Source organism: Poecilia reticulata, chromosome 7 (genome assembly GCF_904066995.2).
Source record: "Poecilia reticulata chromosome 7, P_reticulata-male-v2, whole genome shotgun sequence".
NCBI lineage: Eukaryota > Metazoa > Chordata > Actinopteri > Cyprinodontiformes > Poeciliidae > Poecilia > Poecilia reticulata.
The window spans coordinates 29,287,925-29,300,262 of record NC_088836.1 but is presented as its reverse complement, the minus strand read 5'-3'; positions in this window follow the sequence as shown (position 1 = coordinate 29,300,262).

Genomic DNA, 12,338 nt, shown 5'->3' with positions numbered 1-12,338 from the left:
GCTCTGCAACTGTTGCAGTTGTGCGAACAGATGTGCAAAATGCAGTTTCTTATTGTCCAGATGATATTAATAAAACCATCCTTAAAGGACCAAAGCAACTATTGCACCATATGTGGCTTTACATCATTTCTACAACTGTAACCAGCCCTCTTAACATTTTTTCATGTAAAAAAACATACGGCATAAAAAATCATTTAACATTTTTTTACTGTTAATATTTTAGCAGTAAAACATAACTGTTAAAATATTAACAGTACACATGAAATATTTTATATTTCATGAAATATGTTATATTTCATGTGTAGTTTAAATAAAACATTTATGTTTGAGGGGAATAATTAATGGTGCAGCTGAAAAGGTTTGCTCAACTTTACAGTAATCATTGGTCAGAAGTCTTGGTAGTCGTCCACAACAAAGTTTTTCAGCTCAGATTAAATTGTTGTCCACAGCCATCTATCTTCTGGTTGCTCTGTGGATTTCCAGACAGACTCAGTTGTGGTTTTTGGTATCGGGTACTCCAAATCCTTCATTTTCTTTTCATTAATTCATTCTTGTGTTGATTTGGGTGTATGCATCTCCCATAAGGAACTGGCTTGAATGTTTTACTTTAAAAAGAAAAAAGCTTCTTTCTTGCAGCCCTGCTCCTTGTTCCAGAAACATGGACCAACTGGTGCATATTTTATCAACTGGCAACGCAACCAGTACTTCCCAGAAAGTCCTGGAGTGTCGTTGTTTTCGCCTCCGCAACCTTCACGACCAGTTTCTTATCTTGTCTTTTTATTAGTTTTCAAAAACCTTCTGATTTCCAAACATTGCTGTCCCGTCTTGTCCATGTCTAGTGAGCCGCTGCTTTTTCACAATTCAGTATTTGAGGATAACAAAAATGAATTCAAATTATTCAAAGTAACTCTCCCTTTCAACAATTTTTTCAGTAGAACATATATTTGAAAGAAAATGCAGCTAATGTATTAAAAGTATTTATACATTTTGCTTCCTGTAAATACTGGGGAACTGTGTGTATTGCGCCTTTTGTTTTGGACAGATAATTTGTTCAATGAGGCTTCAACTAAAATATAAGAATGGACAAAAGTCTGGAAAATCCTACCAAGAACGTTATTTGAAGTTCATCTAAATGATAAAATTGTCGCAAAATGAGCAACAGAGTGAGTGTTTAAATCTCTACAAACTTATATGACCAGATAACTGAATATTTTTTTTATTATTTTGCACATTTCCCCTAACAGTCTTGTTTTTAGATCAATTGTGCAACATATGGGCCACTTTATAGGTGGAAAAAATTGGAATGATTTTTCCTGGTGTTAAATTTTTGCATCACAAACACCACTGGAGTTTACAGGGATGTTTACAGTTTTTATATATCCTGTATGTTGTTCAGCATGATTTTGGCTTTGCAGATGTAAAAGTCTTCCAAACCTAATTTTATTTCCCCCTAATCCTGCGGAGAATTGATTTCAAACTTTCCTCTGTTAACAGGCTGAATGTTCTCTCTCCTGGTTGGCATGAGGGACTCAGCCCATCACCAGAGGAAGAGCTGCTGCTTTGCGTTTCTATGAACCGCAGTTCTGTGTCATGACAGCGTTTCTCAGCCAGTAGCTCCCACACTAAGGACCAGGGCAGAGTTTTGAATGCCTGTACTTTATGCAAAATCATGATCTTTTCATAAGCCTAAGATTTTTTTTTTGTTGCTTTCGCTTAACCAAGCAGTTTTATTTCTAAACTTTGACAAAGTATATTAGTGGCAGTTGTAGTAGTTGTAATTTTTTCCCCATTTGTTTTACTTTAGAAGTTTCCCTTTTAAATTGTTCATTTCTTTAGATATTTTTGTGAATCAGAATTAATGCTTCAAAGTCGAGATGAAAATAACAAGTAGTACAGTTTTGCACAGTAAGCTGTACAAAACTAGATTTCTGTTTGGCAAAAATAAAAGAGTAAAAATAAGAAATGTAGAACTCTGAAGAGTTGTCAAAATGTTGGCATGTTTTAGGAAAACATGGATCCTCGTTTCGACTTCATCTGCTTTTCATTTGATTTATGCAATTAGTTTTTAGTTGTGTCTTTGGTGTCACCTTTTGAACACTTGATGTGTTGCATTGGTGTGACTGCTGGTTATTTTTGCAGTTAACCATTTTCTAATTCTGAAGTTTTATCAGGTATGAAAAATAAATCATCTACCAAAGAATGTCACCGACTTCGGGTCAGTTTGTTCCTGTTTTGGGGGCTTTTTGTCTATATTAGGAAAGTTAATGATCGAAGATAATTTCCGCTAATCTACGTACATTCTGTATCAAAGTATAAAAAAAAAAAAACAAAGCTCAGTATCATCTGCATAGAGACAACATTTCTATGTTGCATATTGATATGAAATACATAGGTTTGGTAGGTAGGTTGTTTTCACGATCTGTGTCAATAATACAAGTTGTAGTGATAGTGACTAACGCAGGCAAGGACAGAAATACCAACTTTACTTACAGGTGCAACAAAAATTAGGAACGGAAAGAGAGACTAGATTCAAATAATGTGAACATACCAGCAGATACTTAAAGGAAAAATCAATATTATTACGTTAGCTGCTAGCAAAATATATCATTTAACAAATCTTTTTATTGGCAATGTTGGAGACAATACAAGTAAATATGACGACATCATAAATACTAGCCACCAGTTTTTTTTAAATCAGTTAAAACAATTGAATTATATAAATTTGTTTTTGTTTTATGTCTGAGTCAACTTTTTACATAAACTTGTTACCCCACTTTATGTCTTTTTCCTAAAACTGCAAATTCTCCTGTCATATTTTAAGCAACTGCTCTGAACCCCCCAGTGGCTCCAGACATGAGCTGCAGGTTCATCTTATAAATGTTCAAACTGAAGGCACTCTGATTTGCATGGCTGAACATGGCGAGCAAGGGGAATGGGTCAGAGGGACTCCAGACACAAGCTTTTAGACGGATGAGGCGATGCCGAGCTGCACAGGGGTGATGTGCTCATTGCACTGATGTGCCCCCCTACACACGGTGAACAAAAGAGGAGCCAGAGGGCTCCAGAAAGCCAAATGTTCGGCACTCTAAACAGTGCAGAATGTCCCGGTATGCCTGTGATCTTTCATCAAAGTTACTTACAAGGGTTCATTAACGCTGATCCATATTTAAGACGGACGCACGGCTAATGGCTATAGCTGTGTCATGAAGTGGTCTGCTGTTTTTTTCACACTTTTCATTGTACTTACTTTAGTTGGGTAAAAGAAAAAGTTAGTCAAATGAACCTGGCACTAAGTGGAAAAAGTTGACATACATTTGATAAATGGTTGCAGCCACTGCTGCTGCAGCAGAAGAATTTTGGATTTCTCTTCTTTGCAGAATTGTTTTAATTCTGTCTCATTGGTTTGCTGTGGAATGTGAAAGGCTTGTTTAACATCTCCTGACTCACACTCCTTATGGTTCTGCGGCTGTTTGATTTGTATCTAAGCTCTACATTATACAAATAAGTAACCAGTGTATGTAGGGATCTTTCAGTTGAACGTGTAGGCGGTTCAATGAAAGAATGATCTGAAACAAACTGTTGTTTTTCTTTTTGAGATTCCTTAACCTACTTCATGTTGCCAGTGGATTTTTTTTTCATTCAACAGGTCTGACGGTAGAACGACAAATGAAACCGAAACCAAAGAGTTTAAATTAATCTCTGATTTAACAAACATGGAGAAGGGTTTGGAAACGTAGGGTCAGGTTATCTTTGTCTAGCATTAAAATTTGTTTGATTATCTGAAGCCTTTAAGTGTAGCAAGCAGCAAAACTCTTTATTATTTTTTACTGTGTTGCATCTCTGTTTGGTTGACGAGAAAACAGAAGATTCTCCTGCTTGCATAAAACACTGAAGAAGGTTGAACTCAGAAGGCGGTACTCGGTCACATTCTATTTTTTCCTTCTCATTCCGTCTTTCTCTTTTTCTCAGTTTTGCTCTTTAAGCCATTTCATCTTTATAGTCGAGCCAATCAATGGCAAACTAGTGTCTATTGTCTGTTCTGTGCTCAGGCCACTGCCCTCCTGCTGCAGCCCCCATTACAGAAATGTTTCTTCCCATCAGTGCCTTTACTTATCACTTCCCGGGTGACATTGAACTTCCTATGCCCCGGCCGCCGAGACACATCTCTGAACTCACACAATTACTCTTCATCCCCACTAACAATTTAGTAATGAAGTATTGATTTCCAGATTCTTCTCTTATGGATGATATTAGATTTTGTTTGATAAACTGTGCCTGGGCCTCTAATCTGCACTGTTCCTTTTCCCTCTGTCTGTAAAACAAAGTGCCACTGGAGAGATAATGACCAGGGAACATCGATGAACTCATTTCATCAATTTGTAACACTTGACAATGAAAAAGGGCAGGCATTTTTCAAGCACCAATGTCAAAGTTTATTGCTCTGGGTACGGTCTTATTGGAAGCCAGACGTCTTGAGCAGCGCTCACTTCTAATTTATGGGCCCCAATGTGCCAGTTATTTTTAAAGGAAATGTTTGGATACTGGGAGGATATTAGTGTTGCACCTGGGTTGTCTGATTTCCAGGGCCACCGGGGATTCATGTGTCATGTTAGAAAATACAAAAACAGCAGAAGAGAAGCTGAAAGTCTTGCTATTTGCGATGCAGGGAAATGCTGCTTGGGACATAAATCATGCTGAGGTGTTAACACCCAAGTCACACACGGATGGATTCGAGTGCCACATAACTGCTTGAATTCTGATGCTCTTGCTTAAACTGCTTTCGCTGGATAAGAAATGCAGTATAATAGAGAAAAAACTCTACAAATAAGGCGTGCATTTTTAAGTGTCGCTGCTGCTCCAAAGGTCACATCTAGAACACATGCAGTGGGATGCTGGTGAAGATAGGAGCCGTAAATCTCTTTTGTGATTGTGGTCCTTAGTAACTGGAAATCGATAGGTTGAGGTCAGGGTTATTTCCAATCAATTCTCTTTAAAAAGCAAGCCTAAATAGGTCTGAACAAAGTTACCATGGAAACTCAGATACAAAGTGGCTAAGGTCTAGTCAATTACTTTTTTATTCTCTTTTTAGTTGCTCATTTTTCCCCAATATAAATATGAATCGAAATTGGAATTGAAACTCTCTTCAAAGTTTCATTTTAAAAAAACTAATTGTCTGAAAAACATTGTCTCTTATGGGGCTTTTTTTTTCATAAATCCTCACCTTAAATGTAACTTAAATCTACGTATTATGTATATTATGTGAATATTAGCCCTGCAAAGAAAAAAACTTTCTGGGAAGAAAAAGGTCAGAATTCTGTTTCTTTCAGTATTTTATTTTTTTTCCCAACATTCTGAAATGTATTTTCATAATTCTGACTTTTTTCTCTGAGATTATTTTCTCAGCAGTCATAATCATCTTATCTTCCATATTGAGAAGTTTTGAGAAATTCACAAAAAATTTAAAATCACCAAATTCCTGATTTTAAAACTCAGTGAAGTTGAATTTTGTTAAATAATTTGACTTTGGAAGTTTAAAAGAGTAAAATTACCACGGTGAGTGTGTAAATTCTTTCCAGTGAGTACTGGAAGAAATTGTTGGAGAAATAAAAAAAATGTCCAAATCGACCCAGAGAATGTTTTTTTAAAGTTAAGTGAACCTTGCTTGGTAAACCTGGGTTCACCAGTAAAAGTTCCTGAATATGTTCTGCAGATAATTCGTGACAATATCTTCTTATAGGATTTAAAACCATATATGCTTTTAGTTACAAATGTTAACTAAACGCATATACACACAGATCATCTCATTGTTAAACTGTGTCTGTGCTGTTCAACTCCTGACTGAAACTGGCTCTTTTTCAAATCACGTTCTGAACATTTTCTTGATTTATTGCAACTCTTTGCTTTCATTACTTAAGCTGATGTGAATAAAAGCCTTTTTACACGTTTGCACTAGCTGGAGCAATATTATTTTTTTACATTGGGAAAATGCATTATTGTTTTTCCATATTTGTGAGAAAAGGACAAGTTGTGATACATAACCTTACTCCTTAAAAGGTTGGACGTCTTAACAAGTAATTCAGGTTTCAATTTTCTCTTTAGAAAAACGGGACATCTGTTAACGATGCTGTCCCGCTCTTATTCACTGAAGATCAGAAGCAATGTATACAGGGATAAAGGTGGTATAAAGAAATGAACATTCATTTTAATCCACATATTACTTGTGTAGAAATCCAGGTTATGAGTTGTTTTAAGCCACTTTGCGGTAGCTTGGTGTCAAAATGTGGGTGCGTACCCTGGGCGAGACGGCTGTTCAGAGTGAGATTCTATTTATTCATTTGTTTATTTTTACAAGCAATTTTGAACTGATGACTAACACGAGCAGGGAAGTTATTTTAAAAAACAGCCTCAGCGAAGAATGAAGCACTGAGCCACCAAACTGTGAAAAAGTGACATCAGCACCTCACTAATGAAGGATATTTTTACTAAAGGAAAGGACTGCAGCTTCTTCCTTTTCTTTTTAATACATACAGAGAAATTGATTCGCTGCAGTTGATAAAACTGTTACATGATTTTATGAATAAAGTTGTTTTTTTTTTTCATTATTTTTACTTTTGTTTTAAGAAAACACTAGATGATCCAGTCGTCTAATTTTAGTTTTTAAATCACAGTTTCTAGATTTAAAAAATGTTTGGCATGGCTTTCAATTTAAGTTTTGTCTAATTGTCGGTACTTTCAAGGCCTGGCAGGTTTTTCATCTTCCTCCAAAATAAAAGCGTACGTATTTTCACAAAGTCTGGGAAGCAATTGATCAAAACCACTTTGCTAAAGATTATAAAACGTTCTGGCTCCTAGAAGCAAAGAATATATAAAATCAAATAAACAAATAAAAAAAAACAAGGATGGTTTAAAACTTTTACACAACTTTATGTCAACAAATTAGGCTGAAATGACAACCTCACATAAGAGCACTAAAAAATATTTGCTTTCCAAACTCAAAGCTTCCAATGTAACTTCAGAGTTGCGTTAAGCCATTATTATAAAATAATGACACAGACCTAAGAGATTTTCTGAAGCTCCTTTATGAAACCATCATACATTTTAGTCATCCATGACAGGAAGTCAGGTTTACTTCCCCCAGTTGTTCTCAGAAACAGTTTTCAGTTGCTGTGCAGCTTCTTTTGTTTTGCAGAACATTTTTTCCAGCATCCATCTCAAATCTTTGAACGCTTTGTAGATGTGATAGTTTTTCTCCTAAATGTATCTACACATTGAATGTCTGTATGCTCAGTAAGCCCGCATTGCTTGCCATTGCTCAGAGCTCCTCTGCAGACTATTTATCTGAGCAAAGTCAAGTCATTTATTTCCCCTCATTCATCCTGTTAGAACGAGGGGGCCCTCGGAAGAACAGCCAATTTAGACTGAAAATCCCAGTTCAGCTCTGAGTAATCTGATTTCTCTGCTCCTCAGAAATCTACATGTATAGTGCTTATCAACTGGATTACTGGCAGGTAGGAGGAATAACCCAATTTGAGGTTACTTGTTTCTCTGTGTGTACTATTCAGTGTCACGTTGAATTAGACAAGAAGGGCCATTGCTTTGTGACTTCTTGGCTCGTCTTCTCACGGAGCCAGCAGCTTATTTATGCACACATTGTGTTTTTTCTTTTCTTTATTTTAAGAAGATAATACCTTAAAGGGACGGATTTAACCAAACAGGTTATGCTGAGTGATGCAATATTATGCATACCACTTGAACTTTTTCACATTTCAAAAAAAATGTGAAGGAACTTTTAGAATGTATTTTTCTTTTTCACTTTTATTCTCTATTCAATAATTATTACATTGCTTCATTCCTTTATAGATTTTAGTTGGCTGTGCTATGCTAGCTTGAGAAAGAAGCTTCATAAATCAGAAAGATCACCATGGCAAATAACATTTCAGCAACGTATCATGTCATAATAACGAATGAAAAACAGATTGGATAAAAAAAAATTCTGATTAAAAATTTTATTATTAATTATATAAATATTTTGGGGGGTTTTTTCCTCCCCCTCATCTTCCCTCCAGTTTTCTGAGCCCCCCTACTGCCCCCTAGTGGTTTCACACAATTTGAAAAAACATGATGGATTTTAGATTAATATTTTTAAACAATCTGATGCTGTTTTAAACTTCTTCAAAACTTTATTCCTAACCTATCATCTGCGTTCCTTCTCTAACAGCTGTAATTATACTGACTGTATTCACATGACTGACTCAATTCATCACACACACACACACACACACACACACATGTGTACTGCATTTACTAATCAGGCTAATTCTTCAGGAAATGACTTGCACTGGATTTTATTTAGGAATATCAGAACAAAGGGATTGGAATGCAAATGTCCACCACACTTTTCAGATTTATAATAGCAAATTTAAAAAAAGTAAAATATTGGTTCACATATACTACAATAAAAAAATATATTGAGATTTTTTGTGGGACAAAATGTAAAAAAAAAAACTGAAAGAAAGCTCAAATTGTCAAATTGTATGAAGGTTTTTCGCTGATCTAAGATTCATTTTCTGAAATGGTGATATACTGTAGCATGGTCCTGCTGTGATCCAGTGACAGTCGATAAGCGACCTGCTCCTGCGGCCGTCGCCCTGCTCTCTGTGTTGTGGTGAAGGATCACCACTGGTAATGTACCCTCATCACCACAGAGGTCAATATCTGTTCACCAAGAGCAGCTCTCCCTCCAAGGTGATTATTGATAAAGGATGACACGCTCGTGTAGAAAATATTACACTCTTGTTTCTGCAGGGAAAGACATTGCTTAATATATAAATACTGTGGCGGGAGATTATTCCCTCACCTACTGAAGGACTATAAAAGAAACGGAGTGGAAACCATCAGGGATGCAGGGAGCCATGTCAGTTTCCTTCAGACGTTTTCCTCCTAATATCTTTTAAAGGAAACAATCATCTTTCCTGATGAACCAAAGTGTCCTACAGCAGCCAAGGTCAGGTACACTGAATACACACGCACACACACACAGACCCACACAGGGCTTTGGTAAATGCATCATGTGGTAAACTGTGCATTGTCCTCCGATTTTCCCTGCAGTCTACTACAGGGTACATTTTGATCTCAAGGTGCTGAAAGGCAGATGCTTCACATGCTTTTTCACACTAAAGTGATGGCAAGAAATAACACATTAAGATCCCAAGATGGCCTAAGGGCAGCTCCTTTACTGTTTTCTGCACAATGATATCTAGCAAGCTGACTTTTAGACATTTAGTAGCAATGCCAGAATGCATTGTAGCTGATAACTGATAAAATATTTGTTACCTGTGAAGACCTTGGAGGGTTTCATGAAAGCAACAAACCAGAACTGAGCAGATATGAAACATTATGACTAAAAGCACAAGTCCAGTCCGGTTTCAAAGTTCACCTCCCAGATAAAAGTTGCTCTCCTTCTAACTTCCATGATAACTTTGTAAAACATCTTGACAGAACAATCTTGCACATAACACGCTCTCCAAATGATTTTATCAAACTATTTATACGTGCCAGGAAACTTTCAAATGTTTCCAAGTGAAGCAATATTCAAGCTGTTTCTTATGCATAATTCACAAATATGCAAATAAAATCAAGATATGAGATATGTTCAATTATCAATTATTTATTAAATATACACCAGGTTTAGCAGTGTCCTCAGACTTATTCAAAATTACAGCAGATAACTGTAACCCTTTTTATGTTTTTATGATATACAGATTCTATAAAAGTTTTCTTTGTTGTTGAGTAAATGCAACTAAAAAAAATCATAACAAACTAATTTTGAAATGTTTTATTTAATGAATCTTATGCCCCACCAGAAGTTAAAGTTGACCACTTTTGGTCCCGGGGGCAAAACTTTAGGGCACCTCTGGTTTGGTTCATTGCAACAATGAAGGTATTATAAAACCTACTTTATTAATTTCACAAAACGTAATAAGGAGTATCCCAATTTTTGATCCAAATAAAGGTACCAATTTTAACATAAATACAATAAACAAATTATTTAATACATCTTTGTCTTGAAATAAAGCTAATGGTCAAGTTTTAAACATTTTTGTAGCCTGGGTCATGTTGTACATGTCGTACACAATGGGTTTTTGTTTAAAACTGTAAAACACAGGGAATTTTGAGGGGGAAAAAACGCCTTTGCTTAGGGTTGCCATGTCCTACCAATCACTCTCCTCCTCTAAAGGGGCTCCAATGGCACCTGAGGGGGAAATCTCATGGCCGTCATCCCAGAAAGCCTGCCGCACTGATGCCTGCTTACCATCTGCTCCCCATATGAGCAAAAACAGGCAATTGTCTCAAAAAAAGCCACCTCAATCACACTGTCATCGAACTGATACACTTTAACATGTTTTTCAGGCGGCTGCGGACAGGCTCTGAGCTGAATCTGCAACGCTGGAGGCCACTGTACGCCTTCAGGAGATACCAGTAAATGAATGCGCCTGTGTATACAGTGTAGGTATGTTTGATATGTATATCACAGCTCTGCTCCGCCTCAGCATGGACTTGGCTTCTGACAGCGAAAAAGCAGAACAGTGGGACTCTGTCAGTGTTACGCATGCTGTAAATAACCCCTCCACGCCTTTGGTTTTATCATTTCGTGCGAATGATTCCAGCCCCCTCCAGTGTCAACAAGAAACGGCATTATTTTATGGCATAGAAAAGGAAAGAGATAAAAAGAGGAGCCAGGGAGGGGGGGGGGGCAGAAAGGAAGATGGGGCTAAAAAAGGTCCTTCAGGGAACATGGTGTAAATGAAGTTCCAGGAATGACACAGGCAAGCAATGAGGCGTGGATGGAAAATATACGCTGCACATCATCAGATAGAGATGCCAGTGGAAATGGCTTCATTGAAGTGTCAGCCCTCATCCATCAATCAATCATCCGCAAGAAACAATAACGCTGCGGCGATGGGGCGGCTTTTATGGGGCTTACTCATGGGTATCGGAAACAGCACTTAAACGTAGTTCTGACACTGGGAGAAAAACAGAGAGGAGGTGCTCGGCTTATTTCACATTCAGGTAGGGCTGATAAAAAGGAAGGGGGAGGGACTCTGTATACACGGCCCCTGTGGCAATCGGCTTCTTGGACTGAGGAGGTTTTATCTCCACTGCAGTGGTGGCATATGCTCCTCTTCCCTGTGTCCACTCTGTCCTTTGCAGGGCTGTTACTGAAGGGATGAAGGCGCTGCATTACAATGTGATTACTGTTATATATATATATATATATATAAATTGAGACCACTGCACTGAACCTCATTGAAAACCTCCTGGTTATTCCACCAAATATTTATTTCTGAACTCTTCCTGAGTTAAAACATTAGCATTGTTGTTTCTAAATGAATATGATCTTGTTTTCTTTGAATTATTTGAGATTTGAAAGCTCTGCATCTCTTTTGTTATTTTGACTGTTTCTCATTTTCTGCAAACAAATGCTACATTTTTGCCTGGAATTTCTGAGACATGTTGTCAGTAGTTCGTAGAATAAAAGAACAATGTTCATTTTACTCAAACAATAACAAGTAAAACCAGAGAAACTGATCATTTTAAGTGGTCTCTTATTTTTAGTATATTGGAAGCAGGGCAGGCCCCAAGCCTTTTTGTAGCCCTAAGCAGGTTTTTATATGGGGCCCTGTCCACACCAACAAGTCAACACCAGATTCTTTATCATCATCGTCATCATCATTTGTAATTAGCTTACATCCTACCAGTTACATTATAGCTGATGATTTTAACCTTACATGAGTAGCAATCTAACAAATAATAATTTGGATTTTGAAATGCAATGAATACTATATTTTAGTAAACAAATGTATTTAAACGGACAGATAGATAAGTAGACAGATTTTTGTTGTTTTTTTATTTGAATATGCTGAAGTAGTGCCATTCTTAAGTCCAATTTTTAACACTCTAGGCTAGTCATGGTTTGTGTGGCAGCCATCTTGACCAGATATACTTTCTTTTAGATTTGTTTTCTCATTCTTTAAATCAGTATCTGGTGCTGGGTTCTACAACATGATGTTTAATTGTTGTCCTATTTTACTTTTTTTAATTTTAATTTTCTGGTGTTTCTGTTGCATGTTTTTTTATGGTTTGTAACCTGAGTATAGCAACTTGTGTCACAGCTGACTGCATAGAAACGCATTTTAATTATATGGTTGGTTGATTGATGTTTTGGATAAAGTTGTTCTTCTATTTATTGTTGCTCTTGGTTCTGTTGACCCGCTTGAGTACTTTTTTAGATTCAGTACACAGGTGGTCGGTTCATCAGGCTGGTAAAGTCATCATTC